Genomic DNA, 23333 nt, shown 5'->3' on the forward strand with positions numbered 1-23333 from the left:
CTTGACTATAGAAGAAGTAAAAGTTGTTAGAAGGTTTTGGTAGATGAACCTGCATAAGGATCATTACTGAGCCTCAAGGGGCGAGAATGGTGGGCCGGCACATCTGCCCATAACAACAGGTCCCACCCCCTACAGGTCCTCCTCGCAGGCCTATGTCCTGCCAGAATCTAACCTCATTTAACCCATACGGGAACAATGCTTCCATTTCCATATCTGCTGGGTTTTTCAAAAATGTCAGCCCTGCAGATAACGAGAATTGACTCTATTAGTGAAACTTATAGAGATTTGGAGCATAAGTGTGGTGGGCACTTAATTATGAGGCAGAGATCCTGGCCCAGGAGTATTTAAGATGATTTCTAGATCCATCCTGTTGATCTTTCTTCTTTACTCAAGAAATCGATTTTGCTCCCGTATTGTGAGTGACATCAAGCACACAACGAGGAAGACATCGGTAGACACAAACTGCAGGTGCGCCCTGCTGGATGTCGCCAGGGGTGGCTCCCCCAACCCACACCCACATACCTGAATTGGATCAGGCGGGTCTAAGAATGTTATGCTGTGTTCAAATCTTCATAAATGTGCAAGAAAGTCTCGATTATGAAAGGCGCTATATACAAGAAAGGTTGAGTGGTTACTTTTTGTATGCTTAACTATGAGATGTTCAGTTTACTGATGGCTGTTCCTTTATGTTTCATTGTAAGATCTGGAGGCATCCTGTGCTCCTGGACCCAAATTCATGAAAACCCCAAAGAGATGAAACCCACGGCAATTAGGTGCTGAGGCTCGGCTCGCTGATTGCAGACGTCTGCTCTTTAGTGCTGCCTTAACTAGGGAGATCAATTAACTTCATTCTCCCCGAGTCGCGGCCTTAATTTAAAGCACTAGCTGCTTACCAAACGCGTTATCAGTGGACGGCTTAATTTAGAGACGCATTTTTATGCGCAGAGCAATCTAGCCAAGAATGCAAAAGGTTGGCTGCATTTATCAAAAACAAATCTTAACACCAATGAAAAATTATGGGATTAACAGTGACCTTCCAACCAATCAAGCACTATAATTAGAGCCATTTATTTACATCTCGGGCGCGCCAAGAGTGGAAAAGTCGCAACGCTGAAATAAAAATATTTAGAAATGTAAACTTTTCGCAGGTGATTGCTGTACAAAGGGAAAGCAGCCCAGCAGGAAATGAAGAATAAGCACCGGGTTCTTAAAAAGTGAAGCCAGTGTAAACGGTTGGATTTTTCACGTATCAGTAAGCAGACCCCCTGCAGGTTGACACGAGGTATCTGGAGCTTTGACAAAAAGCCGGCTTGTCGTGATGCCACACTGGATAAGCGGCTTAGAAAAAGAGATTGTCAGAGTGGCTTCCTTAATTCTAAGCAGACATGCAATCTACTGATTTACAATCATTTAAGCAGCATGTACTTATTTATATGGGAGAGCCACTTAAGGGCTCCGGTGACAGTAATTACCTTCCGGACCAGGGGTTGGCGCTGTGTTTTAATGCTTTCTCTTTTCCACCCTCTGCAGAATAGAAGATCGACATCCATTCCACTACTGACGTCTCTTCCGTTATCCGCCCCCCGTGGACCCGCCCCTTCCTGCCAGGAAATCCACATGACCAGACGTTCAGCCATTTTGAGTTTAGTTCAGTTCTGAGCTCCAGCCTATAAGGATGTTAGCCATCAAGTTTTTCATTACCTTCTTATTTCAGTTATCCGGGGTCACCAGGGTGGTGCCTCTACACTTCAACGCTATTTTGTCTCCTCTTTACAATACGTTACAAGAGCCAGTCAATCCAGGTCAAAGTTTTTGGAGGGGTTTGTTATGAGACCTCCCCAGATAGGGGCAACAGTTATATTGAACAATAACAATGTCAAAATCCTTTAAATTGGCGTGAAATGATATAAAAATGTAGCCTTTACCTGAGCGTGACTCAGGCTTGGAATTCTGTGCAATTTCGGGCACTCCCGAGTCAGACTTGGGGTGACGTGTAATGATTAGAGTGTTGAGCCTGATTAACTCTCAGGACAGTAGTCAGCTGCCACCTAGTGGATAAAATAACATCATGCTACAAAAACATCACAACTATTTCTATGCATTTTGCCAGTTTAAGGTAACTCATCAATATTCATGAGTGCGGTGGAGCCTTCAACCAAAACATAATGGCGTCTAAACAAGAAGCTGTAAAGGCAGTTTTAGAACAAATGGAAACTGCTTGAATCGAGTAATAGTGATGAGGATGTGAATTGCTCATCAGACGGACAGTGATACTGGACTGTGCGACCGAACCGCCATGATACGCCCGGTGAACTCAATCGTGTGAACCTGCAGTGGAGTGCAAGTAGCAGGGCAGCAAAAAGGCAACATGATTGCAATCAAGTAGAAGGACAAGAAAGACGTTAGCCCCCCTAAGCAAAAATGCAGCAACTGTTGATGTTCGTGTCAGGGATAATATGATAATAAGTCAATGTCAACTTTATTTATAAAGCACATTTAAAACAACATGGGAATGCTGTGGCCAAAGTGCTTTACAATAATAGAGTAAAAGAAAAACACACAATTAACATGAATAGCATAAATAGAAATAAAATAAATGAACATAAATAAAATAAACTAGCCGAAGCCCGCCGTAGGATACGGTGGTGTAAGAATAGGAACCGAAAACGGTGAGAAAGGAATTCTGTATAACAAAGGCTTAGGAAACCACCGTCGCAGTATAACGAAAATAGCAAGGAGCGAAATCAATGCCGATGGTCGAGAGAGTACCTTCCTGTAGCAGGCTACGGAAAACATAGACATATATAGATAGACGCCGCATTCACTGTGCTGCCCAGTCACGATAAGTCAGCGCGTCCGCCATATTACGAGGGGTGAAAGTGCCATTTAAACTAATACAGGTAGACGTGGACAACCGGGTTTTCTGATGAAACAACAATAACGTTTTAAACAGTATCGTGGCAAATCGTTTACATGCAATTATTTATATCCATTTATACACTAAATCCATGTGTATCCCATAGTCTTAGAGTTGGCAGGCGTTCCTCTCTGTCTTGCTTGCCCTTAATTAGAGTTGGTGGGCGTGGCTCTGTGAGTTGTTGGGCGTGGTTCTGTCTTGCTTGCCCTTAATTAGAGTTGGTGGGCGTGGCTCTGTGAGTTGTTGGGCGTGGTTCTGTCTTGCTTGCCCTTAGTTAGAGTTGGCGGGCGGGGCTCTGTGAGTTGGCGATCGTGGCTCTCTGTCTTGCGTGACGTGTAAAGTCAACGTGGCTCAGAGGTGCATGTAGACAGACGAAAGCGACGGAGGCTGTGCGTGGTGAGTTGTTGCGTGCCTCGAGAGCAACGCTGGACTCGGGAGGACGGTTACAGTTGGCATGTGTGGCTCTGTCGTGCGTATCCCACGAGGTGGTAGGAGGGTTAGAGTTGGTGGGCGGGGCTCTGACGAGCGTATCCCATGGTCTTAGAGTTGGTGGGCGGGGCTCTGTCTTACTTGCGCTCACTGTCTTGCATGCCCTTAGTGAATTATATACATAGATAATAAATAGAAGTAATGTTACATAATCACAATGAGGAAACCATCAGTATTACTGAATGTCACGGAATGCAAGTGAATAGAAATGAGTCTTTAATCTCGTTTTGAACAGTTCAATTGTAGACGACTCCTTTATGTGACGAGGTAAAGAGTTCCACAGGCAAGGAGCAGCAGCTGTAAAACCCTTTAGTTTGACACTCGGTAGGGAGGACAACAAGAGACAATTGACCAGAAGATCTACGCACTCTGGGTGGCTGGTGTAAAACACACAATTCAGATAAATAGGCAGGAGCAAGCCCAAGTATAGATTTAAAAACTAGCAACAGGATTTTAAAATTGAAAACTGACAGGCAGCCAGTGTAAAGAAGCTAATATTGGAGAAACAGAATCAGACTTTCTTGCCCCAACCAGAAAGCGAGCGGCAGCATTCTGGACCAACTGTAACCTGCATATCAAGGATTTGCTAATCCCAGAATATAATGAGTTGCAGTAATCAAGGCGAGAAAAGATAAAAGCATGAGTAGCTTTCTCAAGATCCCTAGAAGATAAATAAGGCTTGATCTTACCTAATAGACGAAGCTGGAAAAAGCAGCTCTTGGTAAAGAATTAACCTGCTTCTCAAAAGAGAGGTTACTGTCAAAGATAACACCAAGATTGCAGACTTGAGGTTTGCAAAAGACAGAGAAAGAGCCGAGAAGTCCAGAAGACCAATTTGGGTTTTAGCTGATGGATCCACTATAAGCACCTCCGTTTTATTCTGATTCAGAAAAGTCACTAAGCCTTGTGTTGTGGTAGCCGATAATAACACGAGGGGCGCGTCGATCGTGCTGGTCAGGCACTGACATTCTACCCTCTCATGCTCAAGCAACAGACAAAAAATATTAGAAGTGCGCAAAGACCACACACGTATACTGTGCCAATTGTGATGCCGGGCTGTGTATTGGTGGCTGTTTCGCATTAAGGACGTGCACTAAATCTGCATCAGGACAGCAGTGGACACTCGACAGACCTCTCCTACCCTGTTTAGGTTGGCATTTTGCTATTTCATGATAACATTTTGTCTTATTGAAGAAAAATTCAACGTTTTTCCGAGGGTAGAGATAACACTAAGGAGGCTACACAAAACTGTTGTCGACTGTAGGGCTTGTCCAAGAACCCCAAATCTCAGACACAGCTTCACCCACATATGTCCTGGGTTCAAATCAAACTTTTTTAGTAAACAAAATGCCTTCTCACAGGCTTTGTCACAGTAAAGTCCTTCTTGTTTCTTTCTTCCTCTTCCAGTCCTCCCAGTTGAGTGTTGTCCTTCTCCTCTCCCGACTCCAAGTGCTCTGGATAAGGTTGGGGGGCTCCTTTTAACCCAGACCTGGGAGTGCTTCTGGTGCTTCAGTGCTGTAGTGAGAAAGCACCTCTAAGTTAGGCAGATCCTCCATCTGACAGGGAGACTCCCCCTACAGCACCATTTAGATAGATAGATAGATAGATAGATATGAAAGGCATTAGATGATAGAGAGATAGATAGATATGAAAGGCACTATATGATAGATAGATAGATAGATACTTTATTAATCCCAAGGGGAAATTCATATAATTTCCACAATAACTTTGAGTAATGTTTAGCATTTGCTCCCCCGGGTGGAATTGAAGAGTCGCATAGTGTGGGGTCTCCTCAGTCTGTCAGTGGAGCAGGACAGTGACAAAAGTCGGTCACTGAAGCTGCTCCTCTGCCTGGAGATGATCCTGTTCAGTGGATGCAGTGGATTCTTCATGATTGACAGAAGTTTGCTCAGTGCCCGTCGCTCTGCTACAGATGTCAAACTGTCCAGCTCCATGCCTACAATAGAGCCTACCTTCCTCACCAGTTTGTCCAGTCGTGAGGTGTCCTTCATCTTTACGCTGCCTTCCCAGCACATCACTGCGTAGAAGAGAGCGCTCGCCACAACCGTCTGGTAGAACATCTGCAGCATCTTATTGCAGATGTTGAAGGACGCCAACCTTCTAAGAAAGCATAGTCAGCTCTGACCTTTCTTACACACAGCATCAGTATTGGCAGTCCAGTCCAATTTGTCATCCATAAATTTAGTGGCCCCCCAAAGACCACAACTCCCATACAGCCCTGCGGGTGTCGAAACGGGAGATACACTGGAGGGATTCTGCTACTCGGTGAACTGGGGGAACACAATGCCACCTCTTGTCCTTACATCTGTAACAACTCTAGGGGGCGTGCCAGCTGCACAACCCGACACAGGCAGACACTAGAGGCACACTGATAAAAACAAAGATGTTTTTATTTTTTTCTTCACCACGTGGGAAACGTCTTCCCCATTTCCCACAGGCACAACTCAGTCCCAGAAACACAAAAGCACACAATACTAACAATTCTTTTCTCTCTTTACTCCTTCACTCCTTGGCAAGCTTTATCCACCTTCAACCCGACTCTGGCCCACCGAGTACTGTCCACTGGTCCCTTATATAAGGCACCCAGAAGTGCTTCAGATGCTCGTTGCCCTACTTCTGGCAGCACTTCCGGGTGTGGCAGAAGAACTGGCCACACGTGCGCAGGAACAGCTGCAGCGCCCTGGGATCCCAAAAGGGCTGTATCAGAATCCATCTCCCATGAAGCCCTGCGGGAGTACGGCTGCCACCCAGGGGGCTGCCATCTAGTGTTTCGGTGGAAGTAGTGTTCAGTCCAGACTGGCTCCCCCAGTCCTTCCATAGTAGATTTCTCCCGGCCGGGCAAGGGCCCCGGCCATCTATGACACATCATATCTTCCAAAATAGGAAAGGGAACACCAACCGTCCCAGCCAGGCCACCTTATCCACTGACATTCAACTTCCAATTCTCTGTCCCAACAGGAATGCCAGCCTGTCCTTGCGTTCTGTCACACTGTGTATTCCTGCTCATTGTTAAGGATATCCATTAAATCACCTGACCTGCATTTAGTAATCCATCCATCCATCCATCCTCTTCCACTTATCCGAGGTCGGGTCGCGGGGGCAGCAGCTTAAGTAGAGAAGCCCAGACTTCCCTCTCCCCGGCCACTTCTTCCAGCTCTTCCGGGAGAATCCCAAAGGCGTTCCCAGGCCAGCCGGGAGACATAGTCCCTCCAGCGTGTCCTGGGTCTTCCCCGGGGCCTCCTCCCGGTTGGGCGTGCCGGAACACCTCACCAGGGAGGCGTCCAGGAGGCATCCTGATCAGATGCCCGAGCCACCTCATCTGACTCCTCTCGATGCGGAGGAGTAGCGGCTCTACTCTGAGCCCCTCCCGGATGACTGAGCTTCTCACCCTATCTTTAAGGGAAAGCCCAGACACCCTGCGGAGGAAACTCATTTCAGCCGCTTGTATTCGCGATCTCGTTCTTTCGGTCACTATCCATAGCTCATGACCATAGGTGAGGGTAGGAGGTAGATCGACTGGTAAATTGAGAGCTTTGCCTTACGGCTCAGCTCCTTTTTCACCACGACAGACCGATGCAGAGCCCGCATCACTGTGGATGCCGCACCGATCCGCCTGTCAATCTCACGCTCCATTCTTCCCTCACTCGTGAACAAGACCCCGAGATACTTGAACTCTTCCACTTGGGGCAGGATCTCTCCCCCAACCATGAGAGGGCACTCCACCCTTTTCCGGCTGAGGACCATGCTCTCGGATTTGGAGGTGCTGATTCTCATCCCAGCCGCTTCACACTCAGCTGCGAACCGATCCAGAGAGAGCTGAAGATCACGGCCTGATGAAGCAAACAGGACAACATCATCTGCAGAAAGCAGTGACCCAATCCTGAGTCCACCAAACCGGACCCCTTCAACACCCTGGCTGCGCCTAGAAATTCTGTCCATAAAAGTTATGAACAGAATCGGTGACAAAGGGCAGCCCTGGCGGAGTCCAACTCTCACTGGAAGCGGGCTCGACTTACTGCGGCAATGCGGACCAAGCTCTGACACGGTTGTACAGAGACCGAACAGCTCTTATCAGGGGTCCGGTACCCCATACTCCCGAGCACCCCCACAGGATTCCCGAGGGACACGGTCGAATGCCTTTTCCAAGTCCACAAAACACATGTAGACCGGTCGGGCAAACTCCCATGCACCCTCCAGGACTCTGCTAAGGGTGAAGAGCTGGTCCACTGTTCGCGACCAGGAAAAACCACACTGTTCCTCCTGAATCCGAGGTTCACTATCCGGCGGACCCTCCTCTCCAGAACCCCGAATAGACTTTTCCAGGGAGGCTGAGGAGTGTGATCCCTCTATAGTTGGAACACACCCTCCGGTCCCCTTTTAAAGAGGGGACCACCACCCCGGTCTGCCAATCCAGAGGCACTGTCCCGATGTCCATGCGATGTTGCAGAGGCGTGTCAACCAAGACAGTCCTACAACATCCAGAGCCTTAAGGAACTCGGCGATCTCATCCACCCCGGGGCCCTGCCACCAAGGAGTTTTTGACCACCTCGGTGACTTCAGTCCCAGAGATGGGAGAGCCCACCTCAGAGTCCCCAGGCTCTGCTTCCTCATGGAAGGCATGTTAGTGGGATTGAGGAGGTCTTGAAGTACTCCTCCCACCGACCCAGCGTCCGAGTGAGGTCAGCAGCGCACCATCCCCACCATATACGGTGTTGACACTGCACTGCTTCCCCTCCTGAGGCGCGGACGGTGGACCAGAATCTCCTCGAAGCCGTCCGAAGTCGTTCTCCATGGCCTCTCAAACTCCTCCCATGCCCGAGTTTTGCCTCAGCAACAACCGCAGCGTTCGCTTGGCCTGCGGTACCTATCAGCTGCCTCCAGAGACCCACAGGACAAAAAGTCCTATAGGACTCCTTCTTCAGCTTGACGGCATCCCTCACGCGGTGTCCACCAACGGGTTGGGGATTGCCGCCACGACAGGCACCGACCACCTTGCGGCCACAGCTCTGGTCAGCCGCCTCAACAATAGAGGCACGGAACATGGCCCATTCGGACTCAATGTCCCCACCTCCCTCGGGGCGTGGTTGAAGTTCTGCGGAGGTGGGAGTTGAAGCTACTTCTGACAGGGGACTCTGCCAGCCGTTCCCAGCAGACCCTCACAACACGTTTGGGCCTACCAGGTCTGACCGGCATCTTCCCCCACCATCGAAGCCAACTCACCACCAGGTGGTGATCAGTTGACAGCTCCGCCCCTCTCTTCACCCGAGTGTCCAAGACATATGGCGCAAGTCCGGCGACACACCACAAAGTCGATCATCGACCTGAGGCCTAGGGTGTCCTGGTGCCAAGTGCACATATGAACACCCTTATGCTTGAACATGGTGTTCGTTATGGACAATCCATGACGAGCACAGAAGTCCAATAACAAAACACCGCTCGGGTTCAGATCGGGGGGGCCATTCCTCCCAATCACGCCCTTCCAGGTCTCACTGTCATTGCCCACGTGAGCATTGAAGTCTCCCAGCAAAACGAGGGAATCCCCAGAAGGTATGCCCTCTAGCAACCCCTCCAGAGACTCCAAAAAGGGTGGATACTCCAAACTGCTGTTCGGCGCATATGCACAAACAACAGTCAGGACCCTTCCCCACCCGGCGGAGGGAGGCCACCCTCTCGTCCACGGGGTAAACCCCAATGCACAGGCTCCAAGTGGGGGCAATAAGTATGCCCACACCTGCTCGGCGCCTCTCACCGGGGGCAACTCCAGAGTGGTAGAGAGTCCAGCCCCTCTCAAGGAGATTGGTTCCAGAGTCCAAGCTGTGCGTCGAGGTGAGTCCGACTATATCTAGCGGAACCTCTCACCTCGCACTAGCTCAGGCTCCTTCCCCTTCAGAGAGGTGACATTCCACGTCCCAAGAGCCAGTTTCTGTAGCCGAGGATCAGACCGCCAAGGTCCCCGCCTTCGGCCACCACCCAACTCACACTGCACCCAACCTCCTTGGCCCCTCCCATAGTAATCGCCTTTCCTAATGACAAGCATCTTGAAGTGCCATAAGATGCTCATATGTATCAAAAGTAAAGGAGAATCCTGGGGTAAATGAAGGAGAAGGGCAGCAAAGATGAAAACCTGGCACAAACCCCAGGGTCCTCAAGGTGAATGGCAGACCCCGATGCATTTTACAAGCCTATCCATGAGGGATGGGACAAGTTAGCTATTAGGTGGCCAGGTGACTTTGTATTAATTTGTCTTTATTTATGGGGCTCGCATTTAAAGATAAAAATTGTGTATATTTTGTAACTTCTTCGACAAGCGTATCCTCGACCTGGGCCGTGTTTAATTCAGAATAGTGGAAGATGAACAGAAATGTGTTTCAGGCAATGCATAGTTACCAAAATGAGAGTTGTAGGGGTCTGTGTAGGGTCCGTGTCAACCTGACGCATAGTCATGTTTTTCAAGAGGTGTGTGTCAGGCTACGCTGTACCTGCATTGTTTTAGGACTGAGCTTACTTCAAAAAATGACAGCATCCATAGAGACCAGCTGTGATGCTTTCTGGGAGTATATGGCAGACCCCAAGAGATCCCACTGCTCATCGGGAGTTTCTGTACCACCTTAAGTAGCAACATGAGGAGCAATGACATCTGCTTCAAAGTGATGACCAGGTTTAGGCCAGGCTGTGTGATGTCTGCTTTGCTCTTCAGGCTGGTCATTGAGTGGGTAATACGACGCACACTTGAGGGTGGACCAAGAGGCATCAGGTGGAGGCACCTTTTCCACCCTTGAAGAACTTGCTGATTTTGCTGATGACTTTACAAGAATAGACGAAAGACATCAAAACGGTTTGGGGTAGCCGCCCGTATATTGTGTCCTGGCTGCAAAATGGGTAAATAGAATTGTGAGATGTTCACAGGTCTGAGTCCAATGTAGAACTGATCTTATGGCTGTAAAGATGGCGGCTTTAAAGGCTGCGACAGGAAGTGGCATCATCAGGACCAGGGCCGGAAGTGACATCATCAGTTGTGGAGGAGCCAGAAGTGATATCGCCCGGACTGGCAGTGATGACATCGGGAAGTGACTTCATCACTGGGGCCAGAAATGGAAATTGATGTCATCGGTGGGGGCAGAACCCTGCGGGATTTCCCATGGATGGTCTGCAGAACGTCAGTGCACCTCGCCACCCCCTGGTCTGGCGTGGGACTACTATCATTCAGGCCATTTAGCTGCCTCCCAATCGCATGTGTGACAATCTGTGCAAGAAAAAACAAACTGTCTCACCCCATTTGCACAGAAGGTCAGACTGCAGATCAGCTGGACCAACATGGAGGTCTTGACATTTAGTGTGGACAGCGCAACACCTTATAAGGTTGATGGGGAAAACCTACCTATGGATAACACTTTTACTTACTGTATATCTGGGCAGCAGAGTAAGATATGATGGAGGAGCAGGCGACAACGTCCAGAGCAAACTGTACAAAGCAAGGAACACCTTCTGGATCCTCAACAATGTGTGGAAATCTGCATGGCACAGGACCCACGCTAAGATAAGGCTGTGCCAGAGCCGTGCCTTATCAACAACTGGATGTGGATCTGAGTGTTGGAGGTAGATTCACATATTGTAATCTGGATTATGGTACATTACAAAAAGTGTTTTCATTTTATTTCAGATATAATGCGTTTAACAAATTAATTTGAGTGTAAACCAGTGTAATGATGTAGGTGGAGGTGTGTGCTATGGCCTGATGTGTGTTCTGGAGTTCTTGTCTTTTGTTTAAACTAGCCAATGCGTTAGAGAGTCAGTAGTTCTGTGGTTAAATGACGTGTAGCCTTCCTTCAATCAACATGGAAAATACATTAGCATATTAAATACCAGGGAGTCGGAGTCAGAAGTACCGGAAACTAAGGAGTTGGAGTCAAAGGATTAATCTACCGACTCCACAGCCCTGGGTAGCATATCTTTGCCAGCCACATGCCATACAGAAATCCTGTGAAGAATCCCACAAATTCTCTGGCCAGGAGTCGTCTCCAATGTAGAACTGCTTACTTAATTCCATTAAGACAGTATGGCCACCATCATGATGAGATGATGGAGATGACTTGGTCCTGTCATCAGAAGGGATGGCAGCTGCATCACCAAAACCGCCTTTGCATCGATTTCCTGAAGGGGAAACACAGGAAGGGATGGCCAAAGAATACACAGAGGCCTACTGCAGATGTGCGGTTGAAAGCCATGAATCACAGTTGGGCCACCATCAAGAAGCTGGCCCAAGACAGAGAGCAGTGAAGAGCCTTTTGTTGCTGCCCCACTTGTCAAAGAGGCATAACAGACAGAAGTTACTTTCGTCTGTTGATCCTTCCATTTTCAGAGCTTCTTCTCCAGTTTAGGAATCTCCTGGCAGTACTAATTAGAAGCCAGGAACCAAACCTGGATGAGACACCATTGCTGAAAAGTGATGGACAAGTATATTGGTGCATTGGACTGACCTTCTACAGGTATATAAATTATTTTTTTTATTTCTTTCCTATCCTGTCAGTCTTTGATGTGCTAGGAACTATGAAAGGCATTATGTTAAAAAAATGTTTACAGATGAGGGTGGGGGACCTTTTTCACAGACACCATAAGTTGTGGTTTTAAGGCAGTTCAGGCATCTCATGGTGGCACCTCTTGAACTCTGTGGTGGACACCAGAGGTAGAGGAGACTGTCAGTTTGAAGAAAGGTGGCCTTCGCGGAAATCCTCTCTTTGAGATCTCCTGACTCAGTTGAAGCTAAGAGGACGGCTGCAAGAGTGGATTTGGGAGTAAATGTTTGGGCATGAGAGGAGTATGGAGAGGCCATGGAGAAACACTATAGGATGGCTTCGAGGCTGTTCTGGCAAAACTGTTCAACACCTCAGGAGGGGAAGACTAGATCTTCTTCAGACTGTGTTTAAGTAGGAATGGAGGGGCTCTGACCTCTCCTAGGGAAATTACCAAGCAGTGGAAGGAGCACTTTGAGGAAATTCTCAATCTGGTTGACCAGGAGGCAGCACTGAACACATCAGGTTTAGGGTCAACATGTTGTCTGTCCATCACCCAGTGTCCATGGTGACATCGCACTAGTCAACATGTTGGTCCTAGGACACCATGGAGGTAAGACTGCTAGGGCGGACGAGGTACAACCAGAAATGGATAAAGCACCCCTGGATTATCTCTTTAAGCAGATGATGTTGTCCTCTGGGCCTCATCTGACTGAGACCTTCAGCACACACTCCAGTGATATGAAGCGGTAGAGATGAGGATCAGCACCTCCCAATCTGAAGTCATGATTCTCTCTCAGAAAAGAGTGGGTTTCTTTCTTCAGGTGAGGGCCACCTTCCCGTAGTGGAAGAGTTCAAGTATCTCGAGACCTTGTTTAGGAGTGGCGGGAAAAAGAAAATGTGAGGTTGACAAATGGATTGAAGTGGTGGCCAGCTGTTCTGCTGGTGCTCATCAAGACCATCTTAATGTATGGGCACAGACTGGGGCGGTGGTCCCCATATTTAAGATAGGTGACCAGAGTGTACTCCATGTACAGAGGAATATGCAAGGGTGCTGGAGAGGAGACTTCATCTGAGGGTTGAGCTAAAGATACAGGAAGAACACTGTGGATTTTGCCCTGTCTGTGGAACAGTAGACCAGCTCTTCTCCATGGCGCAGTTGCTGTTGGGTGCGTAGGAGTATGATAAACCCAGTCTACATGTGTTTTATAGATCTGGAAGAAGCATTTGACCATGTCCCTCTGCATGTGTTGTAGTAGGTGTTGCAAGATAACGGGGTGACTGGGCCGCTCATACGCGTAGTACATTTGCTTTATGAATGCAGTGAGAGTTGTGTTTGAATAGCTGGCATTAAGTTGAATTCATTCACTGTAGGCACCATCTAGCCTGTGTCTTGTCACCACTCCTGTTTGTGGTTGTCACAGACAGGATATCAAGGTAGCTGTCCTTTTAGAGAGGCTAGGGGTATCATTGTTACTTCATGCAGACAATGTTGTCCTCTTTGCCTCATCTGCCTGTGACCTTCGTCATGCACTCCAGCTGTATGTTGCCCAGTATGATGTGGTAGGGATGAGGATCAGGACCTCCACATCTGAAGTCATGATTCGCTCAGAAAAGAGTTGATTTCTTTCTTCAGGTGAGGGGCACCTTCCCCTAGTAGAGGAGTTTAGGTTTCTCAAGATCTTGTTTATGAGTGACAGAAAAAAGAATGTGAGGTTGGCAAGTGGACTGAAGTGGTGGCAGCTGTACTGCGGGCGCTGACTCAGGGCCGTCTCAGCGTATGGGCACTGGCCGGGGGCCCACGATGTTTCTGATGCCTATGTATGTTTCTGTTTTGTTACCAAAACAGGGGCCCCAGCGCACTACTTTGCCTGCCTATGATGATGTTAAGATGCTGTACTGGTTTGTGGTGATGAAGCAGCATTCCTGAATTTAACATCTGAGCAGGGGGAGTGGGGTGGTCCCCCTAGCAGTGAATCGAGCACGAATCGTAAAAATGGGTGAAGGGGCCACATGATCTGCAGAGCATCAGAACGTTAAATGAATCAAACACGACCGTCACTGCTTTTTACTCTTCGGTGAACTGAGCACGATTGTGAGAGCATGTGTTGGAAAGGCCGTCCAGGATTGGCTGCAATCCACCTGCGATGATGCCACAGTAAGTCGAGTGCAATTGTTGGAGCGGTGAGTGATGTTTCATCTGATGTCGGCTGTGGCTCACTTTTGATGCTGCTGCTGTGAACTGGGTGTGATCGTCAAAGCAGGGTTTCATACGGGGTCATCTGTAATGCTGATGCTGTGATTCGTTGGAGTGGTGAGGGGGTGGGATTTTGTCCGGTGTCGGCCATGACCCTCCTGCAATGCTACCACAATCCACAGATTGAGAAACGCTGCGCTAGATGAAATACAGATTAGCAGATGCGTGTGGCAGTGGGCTTTTTCATAAATATTGAATTATAATGGTTGATCATTTTAAATTGCATTACTGCGTTACATAACACTGCACTCCTCTAGTCTTAATTAACAGATGGGTGTGGCGGTGGCCTTTTAAGCAGATATTGAATTATATGCTCACCGGCCACTTTATTAGGTACACCAGCTCGTTAACACCAATATCTCCTCAGCCAATCACAAGGCAGCAACTCAATGCATTTCGGCCTATAGACCTTGTCAAGACCACCTGCTGAAGTTCAAACTGAGCATCAGAATCAGGAAGAAAGGGGACTGAAGTGACTCTGAACATGGCATGGTTATTGGTGCCAGACAGGCTGGTCCGAGTATTTCAGAAACTGCTGATCTACTGGGATTTTCACACACAACCATCTCTAGGGGGTAAGGAGAATGGTCTGAGAAAGAGAAAACATCCCATGAGCAGCAGTTCTCTGTTGATGTCAGAGGTCTGAGGAGAATGAATGGCCAGACTGATAGAAAGGCAACATGAACTCAAATAAGCACTTGTTACAACCGGAACAAGCGGAAGAGCAGCTCTGAACACACAACATGTCGAACCTTGAAGCAGATGGGCTACAGCAGCAGGAGACCACAGTGGGTGACACTCCTGTCAGCTAAGAGCAGGCAACTGAGGCTACAATTCACACGGGCTCACCGAAATTGAGCAATAGAAGATTGGAGGAACGTTGCCTGGTCTGATGAGTGTGATTTCTGAGGATGGTGGGCTCAGAATTTGGCGTCAACAACATGAAAGCAGAGATTCATCCTGCCTAGTATCAACAGTTCAGGCTGGTATTGGTGTGATGGCATCTGTGATATTTTCTTGACAAACTTTGGGCCCCTTAGTGCCAACTGAGCATTGTTTAAATGCCACAGCCTACCTGAGTATTGTCACTGACCATGGCCATCTCTTTATGACCGCAGTGTCCCCATCTTCTGATGGCTCCTTCCAGCAGGATAACACGGCATGTCACTAAGCTCAGATCATCTCAAACTTGAGGATGAGGTCACTGGACTCAAATGGCCTCCACAGTCACCAGATCTCAATCCAGTAGAGCACTTTTGGAATGTGCTGGAACAGGAGATTCACATCATGGATGTGCAGCCAACGAATCTGCAGCAACTCTGTGATGCTGTCATGTCAATATGGATTGAAATCCCTGAGGAATGTACCTTGTTGATAGATAGATACTTTATTAATTCCAAGGGGAAATTCAAATAATCCAGCAGGAGTATACTGAATTGATGCCATGAAGAATTACGGCAGTTCTGAAGGCAGAAGGGGGTCCAAACCTGTAGTAGCAAGGTGTACCTAATAAAGTGGCCATTGAGTGTATGTCATTGCATAATAATTATCCTTATTAGTAAACTACTACCTTTGCTCGTGTATTTTTTCCCTGCCAGTATTTTGCACTTTGTTTAATTTGGTTCTTATGAAGAGCCGTATTGTTTTTAGCTGTCCTTCCGAAAAGGCACTATATAAGCTAATCGTGAAGTGTGCGGTGGTGGGCTGCCTCCCTGCAGTATCAAAAAAGGACTCAGCTACAGAAATTCTTGTGATATTTCATGAAGCTTTGTGGAAGACGTTACAAATTTAAAGAACGATCGCAAACAAGCTGCTGCCTCTAAAGCCCGACATTGTAGCACAAGCTTTACAAGTTAATCTTCTCACACGTCGTCTTTTTCTCTTTACCGTTCTCTATTTTCCCCTTTAATGCGCTGTGCCGCTCTTTAATTTAAACGAAAGCCTCACACTTATTTAAAAGGCGCTGCGTTTTTGCTGCTAGTCAATTACACTTGGGGCTGGGTGGGGGGAGGTGGCGGGGGGTCCTCTTTTGTATTCTGTCCATTTGCCCCCAGCTGTCATTATTCCGTGTTCATCAACAGAAGAGTTACAGTTGGCAAAATCCTATCAGGTAGGCCGGACAGCAAATAATTGAGGTGCTGATCAGATCGGAGAAAGACAATTGATGGTGATGGTGTCAGAGGCGGCGCCTAACAGGATCTGCACCCCGCGTCTCCTTTCACCTCTGCTGCCGCGGACGGAATGTGGAATAACAGGGCGGCCGCCTAATGCAGGTGACACGGAGCAGCCGAGTGCTTTATGGAACTTTAATAGCTACACCCGGGCCTGATGCCGCTGCACCGCACGCCGCTCGTATTGAACTATTAAAGATGTGACCCGACCTTAATATTTCTGTCTGCGTAAAAAGGGGACATTTCGCAGTTGCAAAACTTTTAAATCCTTCGGAAACCAGAAAAGCCACCGCTGGTTACGGGGTAGGAGCGGGCGGGGGGACGGGTGATTTGATAAAATGGGGAAATTGAAAAACCTGAAGCGCTGTGTGTGTGTGTGTTTGTGCGCGGTGTCATGTATGAGATGGGAATATCTGTAGAGACCCTCGAGGGGCTGGAATGAAACAACACCGAGCCTGTTATTAGAGGAAACTGGGCTGAGCCTGGGAGTGCGTCATAGACTGCACGTGAGGCAGACTTCAGTAAAGCTATTGTAAAGTATTATATAGCGCCTTTCATACCTGTGCCTCTGGTTAAAATGATATGTTTTATCTGGTATATACTGCCTTTCATATTTTATCTGTCTTTTTCATATGTTTTTTTGTTACCAATCTGTCTGGTATATAGCACCTTTAATTGATAGATAGATATACAGTGGTGTGAAAAACTATTTGCCCCCTTCCTGATTTCTTATTCTTTTGCATGTTTGTCACACAAAATGTTTCTGATCATCAAACACATTTAACCATTAGTCAAATATAACACAAGTAAACACAAAATGCAGTTTTTAAATGATGGTTTTTATTATTTAGGGAGAAAAAAAAATCCAAACCTACATGGCCCTATGTGAAAAAGTAATTGCCCCCTGAACCTAATAACTGGTTGGGCCACTCTTAGCAGCAATAACTGCAATCAAGCGTTTGTGATAACTTGCAATGAGTCTTTTACAGCGCTCTGGAAGAATTTTGGCCCACTCATCTTTGCAGAATTGTTGTAATTCAGCTTTATTTGAGGGTTTTCTAGCATGAACCGCCTTTTTAAGGTCATGCAGGTCATAGCATCTCAATTGGATTCAGGTCAGGACTTTGACTAGGCCACTCCAAAGTCTTCATTTTGTTTTTCTTCAGCCATTCAGAGGTGGATTTGCTGGTGTGTTTTGGGTCTTTGTCCTGTTGCAGCACCCAAGATCGCTTCAGCTTGAGTTGACGAACAGATGGCCGGACATTCTCCTTCAGGGTTTTTTGGTAGACAGTAGAATTCATGGTTCCATCTATCACAGCAAGCCTTCCAGGTCCTGAAGCAGCAAAACAACCCCAGACCATCACACTACCACCACCATATTTTACTGTTGGTATGATGTTCTTTTTCTGAAATGCTGTGTTCCTTTTACGCCAGATGTAACGGGACATTTGCCTTCCAAAAAGTTCAACTTTTGTCTCATCGGTCCACAAGGTATTTTCCCTAAAGTCTTGGCAATCATTGAGATGTTTCTTAGCAAAATTGAGACGACCCTAATGTTCTTTTTGCTTAACAGTGGTTTGCGTCTTGGAAATCTGCCATGCAGGCTGTTTTTGCCCAGTCTCTTTCTTATGGTGGAGTCGTGAACACTGACCTTAATTGAGGCAAGTGAGGCCTGCAGTTCTTTAGACGTTGTCCTGGGGTCTTTTGTGACCTCTCGGATGAGTCGTCTCTGCACTCTTGGGGTAATTTTGGTCGGCCGGCCACTCCTGGGAAGGTTCACCACTGTTTCATGTTTTGCCATTTGTGGATAATGGCTCTCACTGTGGCTCGCTGGAGTCCCAAAGCTTTAGAAATGGCTTTATAACCTTTACCAGACTGATAGATCTCAATTACTTCTGTTCTCATTTGTTCCTGAATTTCTTTGGATCTTGGCATGATGTCTAGCTTTTGAGGTGTTTTTGGTCTCCTTCTCTGTGTCAGGCAGCTCCTATTGAAGTGATTTCTTGATTGAAACAGGTGTGGCAGTAATCAGGCCTGGGGGTGGCTACGGAAATTGAACTCAGGTGTGATACACCACAGTTAGGTGATTTTTGAACAAGGGGGCAATTACTTTTTTACACAGGGCCATGTAGGTTTGGATTGTTTTTCTCCCTAAATAATAAAAACCATCATTTAAAACTGCATTTTGTGTTTACTTGTGTTATATTTGACTAATGGTTAAATGTGTTTGATGATCAGAAACATTTTGTGTGACAAACATGCAAAAGAATAAGAAATCAGGAAGGGGGCAAATAGTTTTTCACACCACTGTAAGAGAGGGGGATCCTGTAAACCTCTGGCTTGTTGAGACAACCTAAACAAAGTATCTTTACAAATAAAGAAAAAGTTTAAATTAGTGTAAGCCACGGCAATTGAGGGTGTTCATAAGAAATGTAATGATTTACTTCATGAGGTAGAAAGACAATTGATAGTGATGGCGCTGGAGTCAGAGGCAGCACCTAACTGGATCTGCACCCCGCATCTTCTCTCACCTCTGCTACCGCAGACAGAATGTGGAATAACAGGACGGCCGCTTAATGCGGGTGACACGGAGCAGCCGAGCGCTTTATGGAACTTTAACAGCTGTTCTGCCTTGTCTGCCAACTCCCTAATTTTTTTTTTTTAACAACAACAACAACATTTATTTCTATAGCACATTTTCATACAAAAAGTAGCTCAAAGTGCTTTACATAATGAAGAAAAGAAAAATAAAAGACAAAATAAGAAATTAAAATAAGACAACATTAGTTAACATAGAAAAGGATTAAGGTCCTATGGCCAGGATGGACAGAAAAAACAGAAAAAAAAACCTCTAGACGGCTGGAGAAAAAAAAAAAAATTAAAAAATAAAAAATAAATAAATAAAAAATAAAAAAATAATTACCTTCCTTAACCTTACACCGGTAACGCCCAAGGATCTTGGCAGCCGCTGGGTGATTCTGCTGAAGCCTCTGCAGCCAACTTCAGTGAAATAGATGGTTGCAATCCACCCTGCCTTTCTCTGTCCTTTGCTGTCAGCTCCGTGTATGTATCCTTCTTTCTTTCAAAAGCCGCTTCCATTCCTTCCTCCCATGGGATCATATGCTCTACCATTGCCACTGTCTAAACAGAGGTGGACCATAGGATGATGTCTTGTAATAAGGTTGTCGTGATCTCAGACAGGAAACTCATCAAGGGCTGCTCTCATGCTCCACTTGCCTCCCGGTACCAGGATTGACTTCTCCTTCCTCCTGGAGATAATCTGTTCTCTACTTCCTTGTCCAGTTAAGTAGGTCAGCCGGTGAGAATGGTGTAAGGCTACTCTTGTTCGCTTTCAATCTACGGACTTCTACGACTTCAACAAGCCTCTGCAGGACCTTATCATGGCACCATCTAAATCGGTTTTGAGCTAGAGCCACTTTGCAGCTCGATGGATTATGCTGAAGGCTTGGGTTTGGTACATCACAAAACTAGTAAACTAACTCTGGGCCATACCATAACTGGAGGTTGCTGGGACTTGGGAGGGTGTCATAAGTGGACATGATAAGGAAGCTCCGTTTGGGTTGGGTTGTCTTCCATATGTCAACCCAAGTTATGGCCCTGCTGATTATGGCGTCCCTAGGTTGTCCATCTCCCTTGCTTCTCTAGGTTTGCTGATCTTAGCCAATAACTCTTTTCTTCCATTTTTTAACCCCTTCAGAAATGACCTTCTCTTTCCTCTCCTTTTGTTTTTTGGCTTTGGACCACATCTTAGTAGTGGATCCCCATCTGAGCCCCTTATTTCCTGACTGTGTCTACCTAATGAGTCCCATATGTTGCAGTCGGCTGATGGCCTGGCCACCTGCTTGCTGTCCCTTCCACTTGTGTCCTGTTCAGAAGGAGGCATGGGTGGTTTGCACTGGTGGGTCAAGTGAGTCTTTTAGCTCAAAAATCAGCCTTAGTTTGCCCGTCTTGTAACCCAAATGAATTGACATCAGGGGCAGATGGAGGATATTCTTGCCAAACAGTGATAACAGAGAAGACCTAGCCACATATGAATGTTGCTCTTGGCTTTTGGACCCATCTTTCAGCACTGTGGATGAAGTAGTCTTGTTCAATTTCAGGAGCCATGTCAACTGCTGGTATAAGGTGAACGGGTAACACCAGACTTTGAGCTTCTCTGAGAGCCGACTTTGCTCGATTCTTTCTAATCCACCGTTGAATTGATTCGCGACAAAAGCAGCCATACATTTGTCTGAAAGATCAGCTGTAAGCAGCCTCAATGACCTCTCACAGGTTGCTCTACCAGCAGTGGAAATTTTTTTTCTCCGCTGACTGAGAAGAAGATGTGGTCATTCCTAATTCCTTTTTAATAGATAGGCTGAGAGACTTGCACGGCTATATTTTCCAATTTGGCCCAAATAAGTATGTCCTCAAACCTTTTCCTCTGTTTGGAGAAGGGTAGTAACTTCATCCATGTACTGTAGCTTCGCATGGCTGGCAGTCAGTGGCCCGACTGAGATCTAATCTAACTCCTTTTACGATTTGTTTTCTGCCAGTCAGGATTATTTAACTCTCTTAGGGCGGATGTCGACTTTTGTCGAAATTCAGGGCTAGAGGAGGGTAATCAGCTGTAAACAGTGACAAAACTCGCCATTCTGTTTTAGTTCGACTCTCTTTAATGCTAGCTTCGTTGATTTGACCAAGGTTTCCTGCACGCGCTGAGTAGCGAAGACCAAACAGCCCCTCAATTGGCATTGACAGCTGGCGAAAGACCAAAGCGAATGCGCAAAGCAAAAATACTCTGTGGGCGACGTTTTGCGTTTCATATCGCTGAGTCACACTCTGAGTTGATGTAAGTGATCAGGAGGTCGAAAACAAACGTGAGGGGCCGGTGTCAGCTGAACATGTCCGTGTAGCTAATGCACCTACGCCAATGTTCACCTGGGAGGACAATGACGAGAGGTACAAACCAGGTGACGTCACACTGCGACTGTTACAGCCAGGCAGCCGACCCATCGCGTATTCCTGCTGGTCATTGACCTGCCCCCGTGCAGCCGCGGATGCCAGAGAAACTGAATGGGCACTGACAGCAACCACAGCATGCAGCAAAAGAGGTTTCATATTGATTTATGTGTGAGACCATTGCTTTGTGTGCTTTTCAGAAAAATATTCAGCCTTCAAAGAGTTAAAAGGCTGCTGTGAACAGGATAAGGGAGAATGAGCGCTCCATTTCTATTCCTTTCTCAAGCTGATGCCAGCCAGTTTCAGTCTCCGGTGTCATATAACAGACTTGGAAGTACAGATGCGAGTGCCTGAACAACACCCTCTGATAGCTCCTACGGAGTCAGAACAGCTAGTGAGCTCTTCTCAGTCCCGGCGAAGTAAACAGTAGTCTCCCAACTTAGGAAAATAGATAAAATTCTTTTTGTCCGGATCAAATTTGGAGAAGGGTCTATCTGCAGAAATGTATACTGTTTTCTTCTGAACAGCCAATTGGATTGCACTTTTATTATTATAATAAATCATTCAGCAGACACCTTTATCCAAGGCAACGAACAAAGCAAGTAAACTTCATACATGAATTAAGGTGCAAGCATCTACAGTTGTGCTTGAAAGTTTGTGAACCCTTTAGAATTTTCTCTATTTCTGCATAAATATCATCAGATTTTCACTCAAGTCCTAAAAGTGCATAAAGAGAAACCAGTTAAACAAATGAGACAAAAATATTATACTTGGTCATTCATTTATTAAGGAAAATGATCGAATATTACATATTTGTGAGTGGCAAAAGTATTTGAACCTCTAGGATGAGCAGTTAGTGTGAAGGTGAAATTCGAGTCCGGTGTTTTCAATCAATGGGATGCCAATCAGGTGAGAGTGGGCACCCTGTGTTATTTAAAGAACAGGATCTATCAAAGTCTGCTCTTCACAACACGTGTTTGTGGAAGTGTATCATGGCACGAACAAAGGAGATTTCTGAGGACCTCAGAAATAGTTGTTGATGCTCATCAGGCTGTTAAAGGTTACCAAACCATCTCTAAAGAGTTTGGATTCCACCAATCCACAGTCAGACAGATTGTGTACAAACGGAGGAAATTCAAGACCATTGTTACCCTCCCCAGGAGTGGTCGACCAACAAAGATCACTCCAAGAGCAAGGCACACGTGTAATAGTCGGCGATGTCACAAAGGACCCCAACTGAAGGCCTCTCTCACATTGGCTAATGTTCATGTTCATGAGTCCACCATCAGGAGAACACTGAACAACAATGGTGTGCATGGCAGGGTTGCAAGGAGAAAGTCACTGCTCTCCAAAAAAAACATTGCTGCTCGTCTGCAGTTTGCTAAAGATCACGTGGACAAACCAGAAGGCTATTGGAAGAATGTTTAGTGGACGGATGAGACCAAAATAGAACTTTTTGTTTTAAATCAAAAGCGTTATGTTTGGAGAAAGGAAAACACTGCAGTCCAGCATAAGAACATTATCCCATCTGTGAAACATGGTGGTGGTAGTATCATGGTTTGGGCCTGTTTTACTGCATCTGGGCCAGGACGGCTTGCCTTCACTGATGGGACAATGAATTCTGAATTATATCAGAGAATTCTAAAGGAAAATGTCAGGACATCTGTCCATGAACTGAATCTCAAGAGAAGGTGGCTCATGCAGCAAGACAACGACCCAAAGCACACAAGTCGTTCTACCAAAGAATAGTTAAAGAAGAATAAAGTGAATGAATTGGAATGGCCAAGTCAAAGTCCTGACCTTAATCCAATCAAAATGTTGTGGAAGGACCTGAAGTGAGCAGTTAATGTGAGGAAACCCACCAACATCCCAGAGTTGAAGCTGTTCTGTACGGAGGAATGGGCGAAAATTCCTCCAAGCTGGTGTGAGGATTGATCAGAAGTTACCAGAAATGTTTAGTTACAGTTATTGGGGGGTCACAGCAGATACTGAAAGCAAAGGTTCAC

Source organism: Polypterus senegalus, chromosome 14 (genome assembly GCF_016835505.1).
Source record: "Polypterus senegalus isolate Bchr_013 chromosome 14, ASM1683550v1, whole genome shotgun sequence".
In the NCBI taxonomy this organism is placed as follows: Eukaryota; Metazoa; Chordata; class Cladistia; order Polypteriformes; family Polypteridae; genus Polypterus; species Polypterus senegalus.